This window comes from Macrotis lagotis, chromosome 7 (genome assembly GCF_037893015.1).
Source record: "Macrotis lagotis isolate mMagLag1 chromosome 7, bilby.v1.9.chrom.fasta, whole genome shotgun sequence".
Taxonomy (NCBI): Eukaryota; Metazoa; Chordata; class Mammalia; order Peramelemorphia; family Peramelidae; genus Macrotis; species Macrotis lagotis.
Window position 1 is genome coordinate 60,128,687 of NC_133664.1, and position 25,109 is coordinate 60,153,795.

General features: G+C 38.2%; 1 long non-coding RNA gene across 2 annotated transcripts in view; it reads right to left on the reverse strand.

Moving 5' to 3' along the window:
• Window positions 1-25,109, reverse strand: part of LOC141493685 (uncharacterized) — a 46,496-nt gene that overhangs the window by 20,983 nt on the left and 404 nt on the right. Inside the window, exons 1-2 of one of the 2 annotated variants that reach the window (XR_012470287.1) lie at window positions 21,596-21,716; window positions 14,693-14,913 (exon numbers count right to left, since the gene is read on the reverse strand). This is a non-coding gene — a long non-coding RNA (uncharacterized LOC141493685). Of the gene's footprint in view, window positions 1-14,692; window positions 14,914-21,595; window positions 21,717-25,109 lie in introns of those variants that run through there. The other variant, XR_012470288.1, reaches the window with a different exon arrangement.

Sequence of the window (25,109 nt, forward strand, 5' to 3'; positions counted from 1 at the left end):
ATAGTGCTTCTAGGAAACCCAAGATTACCAAGACTAAATCTCATTACCAGATGATTTATTTCTATTTTACAGGTAGGTCACAGAGAGATTAATTTTCTTCCCCAAAGCTACCTTAGCAACTCAATTGGGAGCCAATGCTAGAGCTGTTCTGTCTTCCAGTCATTGTGGACTCAAACCATACCATCCTCAATCCTGAGTTCAGTTACATCTTGGAAGATGCACCACCTGTAAGAAATTGCTTTCCAAATATTAATGGACTATAGATTTGACTAGTTCAAAGGGATTTATGTTTGAAGTTCAGAGCCTCACTAATCGCGTCAGCACATGACTACAACACTTAACATTTGACTAGAACCAGGCTCTTTCTTAAACGTTATTTCAATTCTGACAATAGACCTGTGCAAGAAGTAGGGCTGGGGGGAACTTACAAGGTCTCACAGCTAATAGAGGGTAGAGCTGGGGGCTTTGAAACAATCTAGTCTAACCTCATTTTATAGATGAGATAAAGAAAAAGAGATTGAGAGATATAAATGTCTTCCCAAAGTTACAGAGCCAAGACTCTAATTCCATTCACCTGATTTCAAATTTGGTGTCCTGCTCCACCAGGCTGCCCTTCTGATTACCTACTCTAAACCAACCATTACTAGCTGTGTGATCCTGAGCAAGTCATAACCGTTTGCCTCAACTTCCTTATCAGAAAAAGGAATGGCAAACCACTCCAATATCTTTACCAAGAAAACCCCAAATGGAGTCACAAAGAGTCAGACATGACTGAAACCAACTAAAACAACAGCTCTAAACCTATGGAAGGGAACAGATATTATTATACTATTTACTTAATACCAGAACTTTAACAATGAAATTTAAGGAAAATCTAAGATGGTTTAATTAAATTAGAAGTTCATTGCCAATATAACAACCAAAAGTGACTATAAATATGTCAAAGTAAGAGCAGGGAATAAGAATTGCACATAAAAGAAAAATAAGAACTTTCTTTTCATTAATAGATTCCTAACATTCTTCAAAGGATAAGACATCCATGCAGAAGTCATCCCACATAGGACTATGGCATATGAGAAAATGTTCAAGTGACCCTTCACACAACCAGCTTCCATAAATTCAGTAAATTCCGTAAATTCATTAGGGAGAATGGGCCTAGCTCTACCCTTTATTAACTGTGAAACTTAGTAAGTTTCCCCCAGTCTTACTTCTTTCTGTTATCAGAATTAAAATAATGTTTAAGAAAGACCCTTATAAAATGTTAAGTTCTCCCAGCAGAGGGAGAAGAGAGGTAGATATCCGCTGATAAAACTGGGCTGCCTATTACCTCCAACAGTCAGTCAATCCAGAAGGAGGAGGAGGAGGAGGAGGAAAGGGAGGGGAGGGGGAGGAGGAGGGGGAGGGGAGGAGAAGAAAGAAAGAAGGGAAGGAAGGAAGGAAGGAAGGAAGGAAGGAAGGAAGGAAGGAAGGAAGGAAGGAAGGAAGGAAGGAAGGAAGGAAGAACATCAAAAACAGCCCCTGATTTCAAGGAGCTCCAGTTTTAATGATGAACTTCAGATTGGACAAAAATCTATCCTAATATTAAAGGGACCCTGTCTGATTTATTTCCCATCCTCTTACATTGAAGGCAGTCTTAATTCTTTTAGACAGGTAATCTTTAAAAAAAAATACAGTGATACTGTTAATCTTTTTATCTCCTATGCCAAAAATAAATTCTGTACAATGTATCAGACTTTGTTCCACTGCTTGTGGACTAGATCTGCTATTAATACTTATCCCTAGGTTTGCAGAGAGAACCCATTACTACCACCACCACCACCACTACCACCATCATCACCACCACCATCATCATCATCATCAACCTTGCAATTTTACTACACAACCACTAGGTGGCAGAGTGATCCAATCTCAGTCTTACCTACCAAACCCATGTTTTGCCTGAGATGAGGTTCTCTCATGCCAGAGATTACTAATCAGGAATTTTCTACCCTTCATTTATTTAAAAAAAAAATACAGAACTTTAACAAAATAGCTTAAACTAGTCAATCTTTGATTTCAAAATTGAAATTCTCAAGAAAAAAGTTGCAAAGAAAATCCACTATGATACAATTTGGTACCTTTCTCACTAACCTTAACTTTTGCTTTTGTCAGGTTATCTTGAAGTTTAAATTATTGCCTAAAATTCATTCCCAAGTTTTGTTTTATTTTTCTGAACTACCTTAACATTAAAACCAAGGCTACTTATCCCTTAAAAAGCTAATAATACATACTTTCTTTCTCCTAACTCCCTTTCTCTTTGGGAAATGTGTGGGGAGGGAGGGAGGAGGAGGAGGCAGTGAAGAGAGAAATTACTAAGTAGCTATGTAATGCTACTGGAATAAAAGCACTATTTTGGAAGCTTTCTCTTTTATTCCATTTTCTCCTCCTACCAACTCTCAGGCTGTGAGCATATTTAAATTATATTGCATACAATAGAAAAATTACATATTAGCCCCAAGTAACTGATTACCCTTAGTAACTTCAAACTAAATGGCAGCTTCAGTTACAAACTACCTCAATTTAAAGAATGGTATTTCTTACATAAAACAGAATATTTGAAACAAAATTCAAATGTAGTTTTTGGAACAAAAATTTAAAACTTGTTTTACCTTTCAGAGATTTCTGTCTTAACATTCTATCAACATGTTTGTAATCCAGGAAGCAAAGAAAACAAATATAATCTTAAAATATCACAATTAAAATGCAAGTAATAAATTGTCTTAATTTGAAGGTGATGACTTGTTTCTAGGGAACTCAAAAAGTTATTACAGGCATTATTCAGTTCTCCAGTCAAACACCCTTATGAATTCTTTTAGCTTGGAGAGGGAAAGATTCCAAATCTACCCCTCTCCCTAACACCCCAAAAGGTTTTATTATAGCTAAATCTTGCAAGTCACTGAGCCTTCCTAGGTCTTCTATTTTTTTGTCTGTCAAATAAAGAGGTAAGATTAGATGACCTGTGATTATGGAAGGGTACCAAGTTCCAACTGTTCCTGAATATGAATATAGACATGAGGACTACAAGGACACAGAGACAGAGAACACTTCAAAAGGGAGGGAGTATTGAAATTTGATGTTTGATTATTTGTAAGTACACAAATCCTAAACTTCTGAGTTTAAATCCATCCTTAGATACTTACTAGTTGTGTGATCCTGGCCAAGTCACTCAGCAAAGACTGTCTCAGTTTCCTCAACTATAAAATGAAAATTTAAAAATATTACTTACCTTCCAAGGTTGCTTGTGAAGAACAGATAAGGTAATATTTGTTTTTATTAAAGTACTCAGCATGGTGTATGAAACATAGAAAATTCTATATTAATGTTTATTTCATTCCCTTCCTCTATATGAGTACGAATACATCTGGTGATATTTCTATTAACAAAAAGCACTGGCTCTAGCACAGGATACTATCATAAACTTCTTTCACCAGAGTGAGAAATAACAGGGGTGATCATCACTAATATTTATAGATTATTGCTAATCAGTATCTCCTTAAAGCCTCACAATAACCCTGGAAGATAGATACTATATCATCCTCCTTCTGCAGATGAGAAAATTGAGGCAGATAGAGGCTTAGTGACTTGCCTAGGATAAAACATGTGGAAATGTCTGAGGCAGAATTTGGATTGGAATTTTTCTGTCATCAAGCCTAACACTCTACCCACCATGCTAGTCACCCCATATCAAAATGTGGATATTTTTCCTGTTACACTTTGGAATGTCATTTTCTCCCTTACTTTCCTTGAGAAGAGGCACATAGTACCTTCCTCAAAAAATTCAGTTCATCACACATTTACTAAGCATTTCCTCTGTCTCGGACTCTATTCTAGATGCTGGGCCTAAAAGAAAATAAATATAAAAAATATATATATTAAAAAACTAAAACACTACCTTGCCCTCAAGGAGCTTATAGTCTAATGGGTGAAAATATAGACCAAAAGAAGTAAAAACTGAAAACAACTTATAAAAAAGACCACATATTACAAGAGAAACTTAAGAATTATGACTGTTGCAAAGACCAATCATAATTCCAGAAGATTGAAGACAGCAGCAGCATGCTTTAGATCTCTTGCCAGAAAAAGTGATGGACCAGAGGAGTTTCCAAAGTAAGGCCTCAAAACCCTCAAGACCCCTTTCAAGGCAGTTCACAAGGTCAAATCCACTTTCATAATAATTCTAAGAAGTTTTTCATTTGTAATGTGGTAAAATTGATAAGTTATGGGGTGGTGGCAGTCCTCAAATATGTAAAGAATATGGAGTCATGAGACCAAAATGTTTGAGAACTGTTGGACTAGCACAGAACAAAGAGTATACATTCTCAAACATGACCAATATACAGGTTTCTTTTGCTTCACTGCAAAAACTTATTTGTTACTTAACTTATTTGTTACAAGGCTAGGCTTTTACAGACAAAAGAGAGCAGAGGGAAATTCAGAAGTATTTACACATTGGGCAGATACTATCATGGTCAATGCAAAACAGCTTTTAAAAAATAAGTAAAAAGGAATAACAGCTTCATATGAAATCATCTCTTTTTTTGTCATTCAGTCATTTTCAGCTGTTTCCAATACTACACAACCCCATTTATGGTTTTCTTAGCAAAGATATTAGAATCATTTGCCATTTCCTTCTCCAGTTCATTTCAAAGTTGAGGAAACTGAGGCAAAAAGAGCTAAGTGACTTGTTCAGGATCATATAGCTAGTATCTGAGGTCAGATTAGAACTCTGGTTTTCCTGACTCTAGACTTGGTGCTCTATCCACCACACCACTTAGCTGCCCTATCATCTCTTTTGGGTACCTTGTAAATTAGAAAATTCTTTCTTGTCAGTATTTGTGAAGAACACCAAAAAGTAAGTAAATATTAAATACATACATAGTAAATAAAAGTAATTCGTAGTGGTGCAGATATCTGAGAGGAAATGACATGCACTTGGAACAGCAAGTAAGCAACTTTACCTGAAATGCAATGTGCCTATGAGAAGACATAAGTCCCCCAAAATGGGTTCAAGCCAGATTGTGAAGATCTGTAAATGCTAAAACAATGAAGTTTGTATAAGCTGAGAGAAAATAGGGAGCCACTGAAATGTTTGAAAGAGAGGAAAGAGTCACAGTCCTCTCCTAGTCAGACTGACGATTAATCCACTGAGAGGCAGGTTAGGATATATTGGGTTGCCCCATTCTGGCACCAGATGTCACATGCTGGTGCTTGATCAACTTTGATGACGTGCTGCGGTGCCTCGCTGATATGGAAGGAAGTGAAACCAATTTAAAGTCAAGACTTGCCCAGCAGTCAGATCATCTCCAGTAGTCCTGCTCCCTATCAATCAGGTTATGAGGTGGAAGATTCTGGTAAAGACAAGTGAGAAGGTTACCTTGCACAGCATATCCTTCACTATAATTAACATAATTGTGCAGTTCACTCGACCAAACACTTGGTTGGTCAGTGTGGTCCTCTTTAATAGGAAAGGACAAGTAAAAAAGAAAGACAAAGGTTCCACCTCTTTCAAAACAATCACCATCACCAAGCCATTAGGAAGGGAAAGTAGATTCTTCCTAACCCTCTTCATTTTGTCTAAATAGTGTTCCCAGTGAACTTGCTAATCAAAGTATGACAAGATAACAGATAGAGAGCTAGAATGGACCTTGGGGTCATCTAGTCCAATGTTCCCATTGCACAGATAGGAAAATGGAGGCCCAGTGAGCTTCTTGCCCAAGTTTACACAGGCAGCAAGCTTCAGAGATAGAATTCAAACTCGAGTGTTCTGACTTGAGTCTAGTCCTTCTTTTTTATGCTGCTCCTATACAAAGTAGCAGAAATAGACAGTAGGATCTCAGTTTCTGAGTAACCTGGTTTATGTGTGCTTCTCTGGACAAGGAAACATTTTTCATAAACTTTGTCTTTCAGGACAAATAAAAAATTGCAGTATGGACATCATGTTTGACTTAAATAGTTTGCAAAGGGATGACACTCAACTAGGGCAATGGTTTTGTTTTGCTTTCAAATGTCAAAGAAAAAGAACTTTAGGTAGGTATACCACCCAGTCAGTCCCATTCAGTGTTAACCCTTCATGAAGGCAGCATCATTCATGTTTAACAGTACCATTACAAATGCTTTCATGTATATTTTGTGTAAAATTGTATGATAGAGACTGCAATGTACAACAATATTTGTAACCTTGGCCCCAGTGAAGAAACAGATTGAAAAGGATGGTACAAAGAAGAAGGAGACCTTTATGATAGTGAAAAAAGAAATTATTGAGAAGCCTGACGTGGAGTGCATGTGACAGACCTTTCATGGTTTTATAACCAGTCTGCATCTACAATCTGCACCATTTTGAAGAAGGATGAAATAAAAGTGTAGATAAAGGGAAAGAAGTCACAAGAATATCAAAGCAATGGCTGTAAGTTCTAGAAGATGTTGAAAAGTTACTTCTTGTGTGTAGCAACAAGAAGTAGTTAGCAGGTGATACCATTCTAATGTTTGTCCTTCATTTTCAAAGAAGACCACAACATCAGGGAGGTGATGCCATGACAAGCACGTGAATTGGATTTGAGTGGAGCAGGTGCTGTGCTAGGTCATCAGCCTCACTTTCTTCCAGAGCCATCTGGGTCCAGTGACCAGATAGGAATCAGGATAACTGGAGATGGCCCTGGATGTGAGGCAGTCAGGGTGAAGTGGCTTGTCTAAGGTCACACAGCTAGTAAGTGGCAAGTGTCTGAGATCAGATTTGAACTCCAATCCTCCTGAATCCAAGACCAGTACTCTATCCACTGCACCAACTAGCTGTCCCTACCATAATTGAGGACATTTTTTGTAAGAAGACAAGGGCATTGCATGCCTATCTTGTTTCAAAGATGCCAGGCACAAGTCAGCCAAAGGAAGAAAAGTTTCAAGGCTAGCCAAGGGTTTGATCATTTCAAAAAGAAAAGTGGCATCCATAATGCTGTAAGGTAGGTGAAGCAGCAAGATCTCTTATACTTTATGTTTCTTCCTAGGGAATATGATTTCTCTCTCATCACATTCAATTTGGATCAATGTGTACCATGGAAACAATGTAGAGACTGGCAGATTGTATTCTGTGGGGGTGGGGGACAGAGGAAAGATCGGGGGAAAGGTTGTAAAACTCAAATAAAATCTTTATAATTCAAAAAAAGTGAAGCAGCAAGCCTCAGATGCTAAGGCAGGGGAGACCTTCATCAGTAAATTTGAAGTTTGTAATTTCTGAGCATTATCTGATACAGAAAGTTTTTAATTGTGAAGAGAGGGGACTTTTGTGGGAAAAGATGCCTAAGAGAACATACATTACAGCAGAAGAGACTGTAATGCCTGGGCACAAGCCCATGAAAGACCATCTAACTCTCTTGTTCTGTGCTAATACAAGTGGGGATTTAAAAATCGTGCCCCTGCCTATGAATTATTCCAAGAATGCCCAAGCATTCAAGAAGGGTAAAGTGCACAAGAATCAGTTAAATGTTATGTGGAGGTGAAATAGCAAGGCATGAGTCACTCAGATCTTACTTGTAGAAGGAGTCAATACAGTCTTTGGTCCTCCTTCAAGAAAATAGTCGGCTACTCAGTCTTGCTGTTATAGACAATGCTCCTGCCCATCCTCCCAGCCTTAAAGAGGACCTATTTGAGGAATTCAAGTTCATTATGATCAAATTTCTTTCTCCCAACACCACTACTCCAGCCCATGCATCAACAGGTCATCTTGAACCATAAGAAGCTTTATATAAAAGCTTTATTTCCACAACACTTCAAGGTGATCAAAGGGACTAACCTTACCCTCTGAGAGTTTTGGAAGGACCATTTCCACTTGTTGGTTGTCTCAAGATCATTGACAAAGTCTGGGATGCAATCCCCAAGAGAACACTCAATTTTGCTTGGCAAAAACTATGGCCCGACTGCATTCTTGAATGCGACTGAAGGTTTGTTCCTGGAAAGGAATTGGTCATCCATAAAATCCTGTCTCTGGGCAAGACATGAGGACTGGAGGTGGATGTTGAAGACTTCAAGAGCCAGGAGCTGACAATGGACTAACTGATGGGTCTGCATTAGGAGTGACACCAAGAGGCTGCAGAGGACATTTTATCTGAGGAGGTTGAGAGGTTGGAGGAATCCCTCAGGTCCAATGAGATTAAGATAGTGGTGTGCTGTGCTCACATCACATGAGATTAAAGAGGTTTATCAAATGTGGGGAAAAGTGCAAAATTTTGTTGAAAAACAATCATCAAGGGGCGGCTAGGTGGCGCAGTGGATAAAGCACTGGCCCTGGAGTCAGGAGTACCTGGGTTCAAATCCAGTCTCAGACAACTTAATAATGACCTAGCTGTGTGGCCTTGGGCAAGCCACTTAACCCCATTTGCCTTGTAAAAACCTAAAAAAAATAATCATCAAATAAAGCTGTAGTAATGAGAGCCACAAATATTTTTAACTATAATGCAATGTCACATTTCCATGACTCTGAAAAAAACGTCAAAAACGAGTGTGGTTAGATACAGTCAGAAGTAAATGTAAAAAAAAAAAAACAATGAGTCAAAACATGAAAGAGACTCTTAAAAATGAAAAAATAAGTGAAGGCAGTATAAGAGAGAACACTTCTAAGACTGAAATCTCTGATGTTCTCAATGTTAGCCATGACTCTTCTCAAAGCTAAAGTACAGGTAAATTTGTTTTATTTTTGTTTTATATTGTATTCTGATCATTACTATTGTATTTTAGGTGCATTAGAGACAAAAAAATTATTTAAAATTATAAATAATTATTTCATATGAATATTTTTTAGAATGTGGTAGCGACCTTACATTATTTCCTATGGGAAAATTTGCTTTGCAATATGAACAAATCACATGATGAACAAATTAAATTTGGAATCCTAGATTCTACTACTGTATACATACAGAGAGAGAGAGAGAGAGAGAGAGAGAGAGAGAGAGAGAGAGAGTTTCTGAGTATGTTCCTACAAGTACTATAAAAAAATTTAAAATTCAGTAAAAGAATTTATTTTCATCAAAAGTCCTCATTCCCTTCCCCTCCCAAGCTTCTATCAATACCCTCCTCAACCAGCTGCAGATGGATCATTCAACTTGAAAGGATCAGGAGTGAATCTAAGACCAAGATCTCCAAGTCTCCATTTCAGTCAATACTTTTATTAATCCCAAGGATTATTAATTAGTTGCTGTGAATTTAAGCCAAAAAAAATGAAATTTTCCTCTGCCCTCAAGGAATTTACATTCTACATTTCTTCAGAGAAAGGCTTCAAAAGATTAATGCCCAAATACACCCAGGGGCCACAAACTAAACTGAATGGAGAGAGCAAGTGTTTATTAAGCATCTATCTTGTGTCAGGCTCTTTGCTGAGTGCTTTACAATTATCTTATTTGGTCCTTGCAACCAAGTGAAGGTATTTGGGGTAAATGCATTCTATTTATGATCATCATACTCATTTTAAAGATGAGGAAACTGTGGTTAAATGATTTGTCCATAATCACACAGGTAGTAGTATCTGAGGTCAGATATGAACTCAGGTTTTCCTGACTCTATCTACTTCACCACCCTAGCTGGGGTTACCTTCTCTTTGGTTTAATGATTAGCAACATAAAGACAGCATTTTGTGTTCCAGAATTAAAACATCTGATTTCAGATTCTGCCACATACTGGCTCTTCTTTGCAATTTAGCCCTCATATGATGGTCAGAATAATCTTCCCAAGCATAGACAAATCTAACACATCATTTCATGGTTCCATTTGCTTAAGTGGTTCTCTTATTACCACTAGAATCAAATAAATATAAACTCCTCTACTTAGAATTTCATATCCTTTGTAGTTAGTTCAGATATCTCTCAGTCCTCACCTTTGTTCCTTAGAAGATTTAGATTTCTTCAGATCAACTCAAGCATTACCTTGGGAGACTTTTCTGATTCCCTTTCCTCCCACCTTGTTAGATGAACTTTTTTTCTTCAAATTATCTTTTTTTTTCTGTTTATGTTCAGAAAAAAGTGTGTTGCCCTAGAACCTAACTAGACTTTGCCTATATATTAAGTATTTAATGAATATTTATTTCATTTAATTTAATTATTAAATTAAGTCTCTTTGAACCTCAATTTAACACCTGCACCACCTACTTTGCACAAAATGGTCAGTTACACAAACAGCTACATAAACATGGGGACTCCAAAGGTGAATGGAACCTTTACAAATAAAACACCTTCAGAAAAACAAAGAGTATGAGGTGAACCCCAAACACTAGGGCTCAAAAGGAAACTGGTCCTTTCCTTCTTCCTTACTTATTAGTCAAATTGGAAACATAGACCTTTATATGAGCTCAAAATTGGTTGGACTTTCTCCCAGCTTCTTGAATTCTTGCCCAGCCTTAGATATTTCCAGTTTTTGTCATTTTGGATCCTATGTTACTGATCATCTATTATTCTCAATCTCTTGACTCTGACCCTAGCTTACAGGTTGCCTCGTATCAGCTGCTCTGAGATCAGTCCCTGTTGCCTCAATCTGTCTCTTCCTTCTGATCTCTGATTAGATTTGACATTTCTACTGTAAATCAACCTGCCCAAACCATACTGGTCTGTTTGGCTTTATAATCTATGCATGGAAAGCTTTCAGCTACAGCCCCTGACCTTGGTCTGCCCCTCACACCACACCCAGGAGGGTCAAAGAAAGCTATTCAAAAAGCAGCGTATGTGTTGGCAATTATCAATACTCTCCCAGTGATGTTAACTGTGAGTCACAGAAAATCACAGTGTAAAAGAATTAAAAGGTCATTTAAAGGGTATATAGCAAGTATGTTATTTGGCCAGGTCTGATTCGAGCTGTTTGGACATGGGGGTTTCAGGTTCATGATTGGGAGGGAAAAAATGAGATATTCAAAGACCATCCAGCATTTAACAAAAGGAGGTTTACTTACCAATGGCATGGAAAAGATATTCAACAAGGATACAGCATTGATTCAATTGGGCTCAGTCTCCTTGTTGCCTTTGCCATGGTGACACATTTGGTCAGAACTGTGTAAGCCTGAGGATTTCTCATTAACTGAACGTTTGTACTAAGTTGGCCAGAAAGCTACATGGATGTTTCGGATCTTATTCTGCTAGACAAATTAAGTCTCTAGAACAGGATCATAAACTTTTAGAGGAAAACTAGACCAGTCTATTGTGGCGGGGCCTGTTGCTCCTGACATTCAGGTTGAGCATGAGTAGAACATGCCATAAGCCCAGCCAAGAATTGTTCAGGAAAAGCAAACAGAAGATAGTATCACAGGGGCTAGAAAAGAAGGGCTAGTTATGATGTAAAAATAACCAGTAACCAGTGGAAGGTCTTTGGGTCCCCTTGATACTAGGCAACATCAAGAAGGTCCCCAAGATACTGAGTGAAACTTCTGTACAGTATTTACCAGGAGAAAATGGGCAAGAGTCAAAGAGATGAGAGGGAATAAATGGGTCATGATCTTCACTGTTACGTAGAATACCCAATATCAATAAAAGCACAGATCCATCAAAGATTTATCATTAGCATCATCATCATCATGGTCAAGTGGAAATTCCATTGAACTTGAAGTTCCAAGACATTCCTCAGGGACCAGACTACAACTAACTAGGTGACCCTGAAAGAGTCATTTGCTTTTTTCTTTCTGAGATGGTTTCCTCACCAATAAACTGAGGAGGAAATGAAAAGAATAAGCATTTATTATCTATATACCAATCACTTTGCAAAGCAGTTCTATAAATATTATCTTATTTGATCCTCACAATAATCCTGGGAGAAAGGTACTACTGTTATATCCACTTCTCATACAAGGAAACTGAAGCAAAGAGAAATTAAATAACTTTTCCAGGATCATACCTCTAAAGTCATAACTCAGGTTTCCTGACTCCATGGTGCCATCTAACTGCCTAAGGAGGATAATCATTGCCTATATCACAGGATGATTATGACAAGCAAATGAAATCATATATGTGAAAGTGTTTGGGATAAAATAGTAACTGATAACTATATGGATATATCTTTATCTATAGATAAAGCAACCCTAGAAGGTAGGCATCATTACCCTCATTTTAAATGACTTTCTCATGATCTCACAGCTATAAAGTACCAGACATATAGGATTTGAATCCAGGACTTCCCAACTCCAGATTCAGCCCTCAATAGCAGCCAAACTCCCTCTTTTTAAGTTATTTTCAAACCTTTTGGCTTTTTATGTGAATTTTTTAAAAATTATTCAGTACTTCCTTGACAACACCAGTCATTTATATAGAAACAATCCTTTTCATTTCCTTAAAAGAAAATGAAAGAATTTTTTAGAGATTTTCTTCATTTGTTCCTTTCTGTAAATTAGCAAGTGGAAGTTTAGGGTTTTTTTTAATAACTTATCTAAGTCACCCAGAAAATCATAAGTAAACACAGGAGCAGATTATAAGAGTAAACTTAGTGGACCTGGCTCCCATGAATAACAAATATTTCTTTTTGTCCAAATTATCTAGTAACTGCTTCACTTTGTCAAGTCAAACTACATATTCTTTTGGTTATGGATGGTGACCTGATGTTACTTCTATATCTGACTGGGTCCTTTGATGTCTTAATTATGTCTGACTTCTCTGGATTTGCAGCTCCCTGGCCAAGCTCCAGGTCTCCCTCTGTGTTCTCAACACCTAGCACATTTTTAGTGAATGTTAGATAATCAGGGGGGGAAAAGACAATAGAAAAGACAAAATGTCCTGAGAAAAGGCTTCTATAATCAACTCATGCAGGAAATCCCCCAGGAAATCATAGTTTAAAAATGATGTGATTTCCAGATCACCACCACCACCACCACCACCATCCTTCTCTTTTTTCCCTTCTTTGCCAAAGTCTTGCATCCCATTTCTTTAATTAAGTTCCCAACACTTTCCATGGTGAAAGGACGGCCTTTGTGTTAATTCAGCCTTGCAGAAAACAGTCTCAGGGTAAACAATGGTCCCAGCAAACTCCAGAGCTGTACCACCCACAAGCCCCCATTCACCTCAATGAAGTGTTAACTCCAGGCTTATGGGGGCTATTAAAATGCCAACTTTATGAAGAACACCAATCAGAGAAACAAACACTCACTGGAGTAGGACATCTGGGTTATGTGTTTGTTCTCTGTATAGGTATCTTTGTGGCTTTGGTATGCATCTTCTCCCTTTCCTTTTTCTTTCTTGTCTTTTTGGCAGAGGACTCATTATCATTAGTATGATGTGCCAATCCTTTACCTGTGACTTTGCTGATAGAACTCCTCTCAAGGAAGGCTTCGTGAACAAAGTAGCCAGGCAGCAGCCCAGCCTGTTTAACTCAAAGCCCAGGCAACTTTAGCTCTGACTGTCCCTCACACTGGGGTCCAACGTTGACCTGTTTAGCACTGACAAATACAGACACTTAAAAGAAACAAGAGGTTTCATGATCCCTTTTTAGACTTCAATCCACGTATAGCTAGGAAAACTAGGGTCTTTTTCATATAACATTTTTAATTGTCTCATTTTATTTCTGGTTCTTTTTTTTAATCAAAAGTATTCTTGTTAAATTGAAGGGGTGGTAGGTGGTGCAGTGGATAAAGCACTGGCCCTGGAGTCAGGAGTACCTGAGTTCAAATCCAGCCTCAGACACTTAATAATTACCTAGCTGTGTGGTCTTGGGCAAGCCACTTAACCCCATTTGCCTTGCAAAACCCTAAAAATAAATAGATAGATAGATAGATAGATAGATATCTAGATAGATAGATGATAGATAAATTGAAGGGGGGGAGGGAAGTAAGATCAGGGGAAAAATTGTAAAACTCAAAATCAATAAAATCTTTATAATAAATAAATAAATTGAAGGCTTATAAATTCTAGGCTCCAAAGCCTATGTTCCAGATTTCAATGTGCTAGACTAACAAGGGAAATTTAGATTAGTGTGTTTTCTAATCCCTATCCACAGATTCCCTTTGAACTATTAGAATTTTGGTAATTGATCTTGAAAGCAGCAGAGTATTTTGGGTCTAGAACTACATGTAAGGGGAACAAAGGATTCACTTCCATACAAGCATTCAGGTTAATAATATATATCAAATATAGGACTGTGTTTATTTTACTTTACAGAAAATTCAAAACACACAGAGGACTTGACCATGTCACTCTCAAGGACAACTCTCATTTAATCCCACTCCTCTCCCCTCCAGGGATTTATATGATCCTCCTTATCAGAGACTCTTCTTGTTGAGATTCTTTTGAAAGGAAATACACTTGAAACTAATAAAGGAGGTGACCCCTTATTCACTGTTGAGCCCCACTAACCTCCAGGGAATTTTATCATCCTTCTTACTTTGTTTTTGTTTTTGTTTTTGTTTTTGTTTTTTGGATTTTTGCAAGGCAAATGGGGTTAAGTGTCTTGCCCAAGGCCACACAGCTAGGTCATTATTAAGTGTCTGAGACCGGATTTGAACCCAGGTACTCCTGACTCTGGGGCCGGTGCTCTATCCACTGCACCACCTAACCACCCCTCATCCTTCTTACTTATAACACTAACCTGGCTTTGAAAATACTCCTGAAAGGAACTTTTACAATTGGGATCGCTAAAGAGACAACCCACTTCCCATCAAAACTGATATAACCTATGATAATAGTGAAGAATAGGTTTGCTTCTTAACCTCTAGACCCTCTAGATCCAAAGCCATGGGCTCGCTCCTCTTCTCTTTAGGAGACTGGATGCAGGAATCAACATTGATTCTGTTGTCCAGAAAATTCTTCTCCTCTCTCCAGGATACTAAATCCAAGAACTGCTGCCAATCCACTGTTATTCCTGCTTGCTCATCTCTTGGTTCTTCTTCTTCTGCCTCTCAATGACTGCCATTTCTAGGACAAGGAGTTTCTGGGAAGAGTTAAAAAGATTCATCAACTTAATTTTAAGTTTACTCCTAATGTATCTATTCTCCTGACCCTTGGCCCCCCCCCCTTGACCGCTATATCTCTGATTTCCCTGCTAGAGCAGGACCAGGATCAGCAGGTTACTGCTGCTGCTGTTGTTCAGTTATTCTTTCATGTTCAATTCTTCATGATCCCATGGATACTACTGCTCATGAGGTTTCTTGACAAAGTTACTAGAGTGGTTTGTCATCTGTAGTGGATTAAGGCAAATAGAGGTTAAGGGACTTGCCCAGGTTCACACAGCTAGTAAATGTCTGAGACCAGATTTGAACTCAGTCTTCCTGCCTCCAGGTCCAGCATTTTGGCTCAAACCTGAAATAGCAGGGCACAATCATCATCATCATCATCATCTTTCATGAAGTAGAAATATGCCTATGACAAAGTATGGCCTCTACCCTATGAGGTCCTCTGTCATCTCAGATATTCTATTAACTTTTATGAGGAAAGGTCTTCAAAGATGGAGCAGCAGGATAGCAGAGTGGATAGAGTGCCGGCCCTGGACTGGGGGAGACCTGATTTCAAATCTGGCCTCAGACATTTACTAGCTGGGTTATCCTAGGCAAGTCACTAAACCTCGGCTTGCTTTGCTTTCCTCAAATGTAAAATGAACTGGAAAAGGAAATGGCAAACCACTCCTGTATTTTCTTCAAGAAAGTCCCCCCCCACCAGAAAAAATCACAGTCACAGTTGAAAAACAACTCAACAAGGGGCAGCTAGGTGGCATAATGGATAAAGCACCGGCCCTGGAGTCAGGAGTACCTGGGTTCAAATCTGATCTCAGACACTTAATAATTACCTAGCTGTGTGGCCTTGGGCAAGCCACTTAACCCCACTGCCTTGCAAAAACCTAAAAAGAAAAGAAAAGAAAAGAAAGACAACTCAACAACTTCAAAGAAATATCAATTTCACTATGTTCCTCTGATCAAACCCTAGATAGATATGATCATCCCAGGATATAATTTAGAGCTTAAGGGGATTATCAAGTAATAAACTGGAAAAACTTCTAGTTTTAAAGTCGGGGGTCTGGATTCAAATCCTACCTGTCCCAATTACTACTTTGTGACTTTGAATAAGTCACAATCTCTCTGAGTCTCAGTTTCCTTATCTGTAAAATGAGGGAATTGGACAAGTTCTCTAAAGTTCCCTTCAGTCTCTAAATCTAAAATCCTTGTCCAAAATCCCTTGTTTTACAGTTGAGGCATTTGAAGCATTCAGGTTAAGAGCAATACCAAAGGGGCGGCTAGGTGGTGCAGTGGATAAAAGCACCTGCCCTGGAGTCAGGAGTACCCGGGTTCAAATCCAGCCTCAGACATTTAATAATTACCTAGCTGTGTGGCCTTGGGCAAGCCACTTAATCCCATTTGCCTTGCACAAAAAAAAAAAGAGCAATGCCAAAGATCAAATCTACAATCCTAATTCTGTTCCAATTTCCTCATCTTATAACTGAGGAACCTGAAACATATAGGTTAAGATTGATATCAAAGGTCACAAGTGCTGTATAGAAAGTATCAGGTTTTCTTAGGATAGTGGAAAAAAGTTCTTGTTTTTCCCAAGGGAGACAGGAGGGCAACTAATTATTCTGGTCTTACTGTTTCTGGTCTATTCAAGACTGGTCTCAGAGTCCTGTTACCTTCCGACAGATCTTTATTAAGGGTATCAGAGACTCCAATAGGGATTATGAGTACCTCACCCATGCCCTGGGAAAGGCAGGAGAAGAGAGGATGACTCTCCCCAGCCCATATACTATACCTGTGCTTGGTACCCATCTTGGAGAGGGGATTCAGTTCATTGAAGGGATGAGTTTGTGATGGTGCCATAACTTAATTTCATCCTGGACTACACAAGGGTCCAAAGCAATTAAAGCTGAAAGGAATCTTGGAGATCACTTGAAACCTCAGAAGCATTGTCTTATCCAAAGTCACAATTAACAGAATTAGGTTTTAAAAGTCAGGATCTCAGATGGCTAGGACTATGCTCTTGCCTTTATACTAAAGCTGCCTCTACTCAAATGAAAGAAGGTGGGAATCTATCCTCTCTTCATCTGGGAGGCATGGTCCCCCAAGGGATAATAGATTTCTAAGGGTCTATAAATTACACTTCTACTTACACTATCCTCTACCTCAATTATTTAAACACAATATCCTGAAAAGTGGTTCATATGCTTCACCCCAAAAACCTATCTTTGAGATATGTGCTATTATCCCCATTTTATAGATACAGAAATTTAAGTAAACAGAAGTGAAGTGATATATCCAGGATTCCCCAGTTAGTAGTTGTCTAAGACTGGATTTGAAATCAGATATTAATATCTGAAAAACTATTTCTGAATGCATATCTTTAGATCAAGCCCCAAGGTAGTGTTCAAATTGTTCTGTTTTTCTGAAATTTTATTGTATTTCATATTGCGCAAAAGAGCAATAACTTGGAAGTGGTTTGTTGTACAAAGATTTGGTTGTAATGGCATTTTACCTGTAGAATGCAATTAAGCAACCAATATTCAGTCACCCATAAGAGCATAAAAATCTAAAGAACAAACAAGATGGCTTTATGTACAGCAAATCATATCTTCTATAATAAAATGACAGGTCCTATCAAGAATTACAGAATCTCTGAGTTGGAAGGGACCTTGGGGACCAATTAGTCCAGCCCATATCTGTAGAAGAAACTCCTTTGGGACCTATCAGACAAGTGCTCATCCAGGCTTTGCTTGAAGACCTCTATCTATTACTTTCCATGGCAACCCATTCCATATTTACATGGCTCTAATTGTTAGGAACTTACCCTTAGATTGAGGCAAGATTTGCTTCTCCATAATTTCCACCCATTATTCATAGCTCTAGCTATAACAAGCCTAATCCTATTCCCATATAACAGCATTTCAAATACTTGAACACAGGTTTCCTGCCTAAGTTTGATCTTCTCTGGACTAAACATCACCAGCCTCATATAGAGTGATTGCCAGAACCGTTCACTTTCCTGTGTGTTCATCATCTCTGGTTGCTCTACAACATATTGATGACCTTCCTAAACTGGAGGACCTAGAACTCAATGCAGGACTCTGCGTTTGGTCTGACTAGGACAGAATACAGCAGTATTATCACCTTACAATCCTGAACTCTATCCCTCCAAATACACCTTCTGATCAACGTGTTTGGTTATATTGCTCCAGTGATTTGTTGATTCATATTGATAATGGAGTTTCCCTAAGCTCTTTTTCAGATGAATGATAATCTAGGCTGATTTTTTTTTAAATACAATGTTCCTTATTTTATTTATTATTCTTAGTTTCTGTTCAACTTTTTGGATGCTTCTCTACTATCCATCATGTTAGCTATTCCTCTAAGCTTGTATCATCTATATATTTGATAAATGTGCTTTTATGTAAGTCTTTAATTAAAATTTAAACATGATAGGGTCAAACACCTGGGAAACCCCCCCCCCCCCAGAGACCTCCTTCTAAGTTAGCATCAATCCAAAAAATACTCTTCTTCTGGGCCAGTTTCAAGTCCACCTATGTGTATTATTGTAGAATCAACCTCTCCTCATCTTGTCAAAAAGGATGGAATGAAAAAACTGATCCAATGCTTTGTTGAAAAGTAAGTAAATTAAATTGCTAATTGTCTAATCGACCTGACTACTCTTATGCAGGCCCTTTCGTCTCATGCCTTGATTATTGCAGTAGCCTGATGATGGGTCTGCCTTTCTCAAGCCCTCCCCACTCCAATCCATCTTCATTTAACCACCACCATGATTTTCCTAGAACATAAGTCTTATCACTTTACCTCTCTTCTCAAAAAACTCTAGTGGCTTCCAGAAACAAATATAAAATGCTCTGTTTGGCATTCATAGTTTTTCATAAATTACCTTTTTCCTATATATCCAGCCTTACACTTTTCTCTGGAATACAAACTTTTTGATCCAGTGACATGGATCAAATTCCTGGATGTTCCAAGAATAAAACCCTCTTCTCTTGATTCCAGACATTCTCTCTGGCTGTCTCCCATGTTGGGAATATTCTCCCTCTTTCACTCTGACACCTGACTTCCAATGCCATCTAAAATCTACAGGAAGCTTTCCCTAATTCTTAATTCCAGTTGCCTTCTATCTGTGAATTATTTCCTATTCATCCTATATATAGCCTGCTTTGTAGAAAATTGTTTCTTTGTTATCTCCCCCATTATTATAAGCTACTTGAGAGCAGGAATGATCTTTTGTCTCTTTTTTGTATCTCCTGTCACAAAATAGGTGCTTAATAAACGTTTATTGATTGGTTGGTTGAGAGTTGGTCGATTGCTTTCTTGAATTCTCTGTAACTATTTCTAAAATATTCCCTGGACTAACCAATTTGTAACCTTGTCAAAAAAAAAAAAAAAAAAAGGAAGGGGTGGCTAGGTGGTACAGTGGATAGAGCACCTGCCCTGGAGTCAGGAGTACCTGCGTTTAAATCTGGTCTCAGACACAATAATTACCTAGCTGTGTGGCCTTGGGCAGGTCACTTAACCCCATTTACCTTGCAAAAAAAAAAGGAAAGGGAATCCACTCCAGTGTGATCTATTCTTCATGAACATAAAACCTGGTTCTTTGGCAGGACTCTTTCTCAAGATGTTCAATAACTATCCTTTAAAATTCTAGAATTTGGATAAAAATCCAAGTGAAAATCATTTTCCAGTAGTTTGTAGCCTTCTCTGTTTTCTGAAAATTAAGATATATAGCGTTTTCCAGTACTGAAGCTTAAAGAAATTAAATTACTTGCCTAGAATCTCACAAACAATAACTGTCAGAATTTTAATTCAGGGCATTGTGATTCCTGGTCCAGCATTCAATCCGCTGCATCATCTATCTGTTTCTTGGTAGTCATGAATACAGTGGTTGGAACCCTGGGAACAGATGTATAGAGGGAAGAAAAGAGAACCCAAGGCAGATCCAGGGAGATGTTTATAGTAGATCAATAATGAGAGGAAGAGAAGAATCAAGGGGGAGGAGGAGAAGGAGGAGGAGAAATGAACATATAAGTTTTAAAAAAAAAAGGAGAAAGTAGTATCAAAGAAACCAAGGCAGAAGAAAATATATGGGGGGGGAGGGTAGGGGGAGAGAATGTCAACAGTATTGAAAGTTAAAGCAAAATCAAGAATGATGAAGACTATCCAGATGAAGAAAAACAAAACAAGAAAGAATCTGATGAATATAAAAATTATCTTTGATGTATCTCTTTCTCTTAATCCTAATTCCTCATACCAAAAATGACTAATCTGTAAACATGTTTATCAAAAATATGTATGTACAATGTTAACCTGACTAAAAGGAAAGGGGGTAGAGAGGGAGGGTGGAAGGAAATTTTGTAACTTAAAAATGTACATATGTATATGGATGAATGTTAAAAAAAAAATAAAATAAATGGACTTAAAAAAAAAAGAATGATGAAGACTGAAAAAAAGCCCTCAGATTTAGCACTGTGGCATAATGTAAAGAGCTTTGCCCTTGGAATCAAGAGAGGTTCATATGAGTCCTGGTACCTATGCTTATTAGCTATATAGCATGGACAAATCACTTAACTTCTAGTCTCAATTTCTTCACTGGTTTAAAAAAAGGGTAATAATATTGTATAAAAGGGTTTCTGGGGCAGTTGGCTGATTCAGTGGATAGAGCACGGGCTCCTGAGTCAGGAGAATCTGAGTTCAAATCCAGCCTCAGACACCTAATAATTACCTAGTTGTATGATTTTGGGCAAGTCACTTAACTCCATTGCCTTGAAAAAAAAAAGGGGGATTCTTAATTTTTTGTGGTATCATGGTCTACTGAAGTTTATGGACCCCTTCCTAGAATAATATTTGAGTAAATGATGGAAAAATACAGATAATTAAAAAGAAAATCAAAGATTATTGGCAACAAAGATGTAATTTTTTTCCTCTCTCCAAGTTTACAGAACCCCTGAAATCTTTCTACAGACCATTTATAGGCTCTAGTTTAAGAAGCCCCATTTATCTCATGAGAAGCAAATAAGTTCATTTATAGTAATCTTTTGTAAACTTACTTCAATAGATGGGGGGGGGGGGAGTAGTAAGTTATACATACCACTGATAAGATCACATGTCACTGAAACATCAAAGCACCATCCTAGACAGACTGGCCTTACTAATGGTCTTGGAATACTGAAGTCACAAGTTGTATGACCCTTGACAAGTCCCATACATTTCTGTGTTTGTTTCCACATCAGTAGAGTGGCAGGGATAATATCTGTAATAGCTACCTCATCTTGACGTTCAGATGAGATATGTAAAGTGCTCTGCCATTTTTAGAATGCAATGGGTTCATTTTTGTTTTTACTACTAAATCACTGGGTGGGGAGGGGGGATACAGAGACAAAGGAAATAACCCCTGACCTCCAAGAGCTTACAATTCAGTCATTCAACAAGATAAGGAAAAAGAGATGAAGTACATCTAAACACTTGCAGCTTGGCAGCTATTCTAATTTAAAAAAAAAATTTGATGAAATTGAAAATAAAATTATTGACCCAAAGAAGATTTTTAAATTAATTCAATGAACATAACAACAAAGTGTCAGGCATTATTAAGTGCAAGCCTCTATACTAGACACTTGGGACGGATATATGGCAACAAAACATTACCTTTGGATATGCACATGGATGTAGCATGTGAATCACTTAGAGATGAGCATACCATTTGTTAATGATTATGGAGAACAGCAAGAACTAAGAATATCACAAGGTCACCACCCCTTCTATATGTGTGAGAGCAGGAGAAGGTTATAAATACAAATTGAATCCACACAAGTGTTATACTTACACAGGAAAGTAAATCCATGGAGGCAAGAAAAATTATGTAATAAAACAAAAGCCTTTTGGGAGGAACCTGATACACCTCTGGATGGTTCCCATGACTACAAGTCTAAGTATTATGATCCCATGTCTTAGAAACAACTTTCTGCTGACCAGTTCTCTATGGCCTTCTCTCTCTCCTCTCTGCCAATTCCCAGTGAAGGGATTGGTGAGAAAAGTGTGGTGAAGTAAGGACCTCCTGGGCATTCCACCCCCCATCTCTATAGCCCTATACCCCCAGTTATCTTTGACCATCAAAGTAAAAGGGATAGTTTCCTCCAAAGATTCAGTCTTTGGAATCCTGGTCTTTCCCTCTTTTTATTCTCCCCAATAATTCTTCAGTGTACTACTATACTTAGCCTTTTAAAGTGAGGAAAGTTTTACTACAGAGTGAGGAAATCTCTAGGTACAAGCCATAGGTGTAACAAAAAGCAATGAAATTGATTTTTCTTAATATTTGGTGGAAGGAAAAGAGTAGCAAGCTAGCAGCTGCAGTGAAGAAAAGTTTGATACTGACATTTTTAAAAAGTGACAGCTCTTTGGAACGAAGAATTAATTTCAAAATGTGCACAAGAGAAAAGTGTGATATGTCAACATCATCTTATGGGAATGAAGTCATGTCAGAAGTAAGTATTTCCAACAAATACAAGTTTCAACAAAAATAAGCATTTTCAGCAAATACAACAAATTAATTCCAATTCAGCTGAAACATTTAGTAAGAATTTATGTATCAAATATTAAGTAGGCAATAAGGAGACAAATATTTTTCGAATGACATCACTGTACTTATGAATAGTGGAAGAGGTGTTGGATTTGGAATCATAAAGTTTTGGTTCAAATCCTATCTCCTTGTGGCCTTAAGTCATTTGACTTGTCTATGCCTCAGTTTTTCATGTGTAAAAAGAAAGTTGAAGGAGATGATCTTTAGCATCTCTTCCAGCTCTGAAGCTGTGAAACTGTGATCTAATAGCCAGATGATACATTTTACACAAAGAACATTAATTCAAAATAGAATGTAGGGGCAGCTAGGTGGCACAGTGGATAGAGCACCAGCCCTGGAGTCAGGAGTAAGTACCTGAGTTCAAATCCGGCCTCAGACACTTAATAATTACCTAGCTGTGTGACTTTGGGCAAGCCACTTAACCCCATTGCCTTGCAAAAAAACTAAAAAAAAAAAAAATAGAATGTAACTAAGTGCATAGGGGAAGTTCAGTGGAGATGGATGAATGATTGAGGGAGAGATTCTATCTAACTAAGGGAATCAAGAATGACTTGATGAAGAGGAAGTAACACCTGAGTTGACCCTTGAAGGAAGAGAAATATTTGAACAGGCAGAGAGTTATGAAGGAAGAATGGGGGGGGGGGGCATGAGGAGGGGGAAGGGAAGGCTGTACATGGAAGGTGCAAGGGGGAGAAGGTAATTAGGAACCATCTTATTAATCAATCAAACTGGAATATAGAGAAACATGAAATATGACTGGAGAGTCATATTAGAGACAGATCACAGAAAACCTCGAATGTTCAAATAAAAGAGTTTCCTAGGGTATGGGGGAGGTTGAGTCACCCTCAATATGTGCAGAGGAAAGACCTGAATTCAGATCTTTTTGATTTCAAAGTCAGCAATATTGACTAAGTTACACTAGTTCTTCTGTAGACATTCTGAAAAAGTTGAGGGATGCAAAAAAAAAAAAATGAATTCTGGTAATTATGTTTTAAAAATCCAGCCAGGGATGGTGACCACGGGACTAAGATCCCAACTTCTAGAGGCTAAGACTGGTGAACCTATTGCACTCAGCAATTCTGAGCTGCAGTGGACTATGCTGATCAGGTATCCACATTAAGTCCAGAAGTATACCATGGAGAGGAGGGAGGGCGGGGTGTGCCTAAGAAGAGATTCTGCATGTGTTGGAGACAGAACTGGGCAAGCCTGCCAGTGCCAGCTAGCAAGATGGAGACATAAAAATTTTTTTAAATTCAAAAATCAGAATACAAAGATTAAAGAAATTCACAATCACAAATATCCACAACCATTCAAAAGACAGTGCCACAGGCAAATCCAAAAGAAGACAGTCCAAAATGTTTGCATCATTGAACTAATCATGCACTAATCAGAACATCATCCCCCCAAGGAAGACTCCACTGAATGGGAATCACATTCACTTAGAGTTAAAGAAATCCAAGCTTATTGAAAATTGTTTGTTGATAAATTAGTCACATGACTTGAGAGTCACTCTTTAGCTTTGGGGCTGGATAAATTGTTGATATATTGTATTAATTAAAGGAGCAATTGCTCTAATGCACTAATCGGGTCATCGACAAAGTATCTCCATTTTCACCTTCTAGTCCCACTTTTGCCACAGCTCCCAGCCTAAATAAAGCCATCTTTCTTAGCTCTTCTGCTCACTGGAAAAGAAAATCCCTTCTGTCTGGCCTCTCCCAGCTTTACACTCACGTTCAGGTTGGATTGCATTCCAAAGCGCCCTCTGACATCCCAAGCCATAATACTGACTTGGTCCCTCACTTACAGAAATTCCCCTGAACTAGTTTCCTTCTCTCCCAGGTACACAGACTTCATTCAGCTCCAACGAGCAGCCCCCTGCCTCTTTCCTGCTTTGCAGTTTTCAAGCCTTCCCTAATGACTGTTCCTCAAAGCCTTGACCAGCTCTTTCCCACCCGGCAGAATGGTCTCATTTCAACCCAAACAGCTTCTTCTTTATTCTGCCCTATCTTTGCTGGGTTTTTCCCTCTAACCTAGTGATTCTTAACCTGGGGCCCATGAACTTTTTAAAAAATATTTTGGAAGCTATATTTCACTTGGTTTTCTTTGTATTCTTATGTATTTTATCATATGCCTTTAAAAGTATTATTCTGAGAAGAGGTCCATTATTTCACCAGACTGCTATAGGGATCCATGGAGCCCCCTAAAAAAGTTTAAGAGCTCCTGCTCTAGGTCCAGATTTTAAACAGCTCCTGAATACCTTTGTATTACTCTTTTCTTCCCAATTGCATGAGATTTGCCATCTTTGTTCACCATGTTTTCTTCCACTCCAGAATGCCACACTCACCGAGTCTACACTTTCTGCTCATTGTCCTTTTCTCACAAGAATGTACACTTTTAGGGGCAGCTAGGTGGCGTAGTGGATAGAGCACCAGCCCCAGAGTCAGGAATACCTGGGTTCAAATCCAGCCTCAGACACTTAATAATTACCTAGCTGTGTGGCCTTGGGCAAACCACTTAACCCCACTGCCTTGCAAAAAACCTTAAAAAAAAAAAAAAAAGAATGAACACTGTTTTTAAACTCTC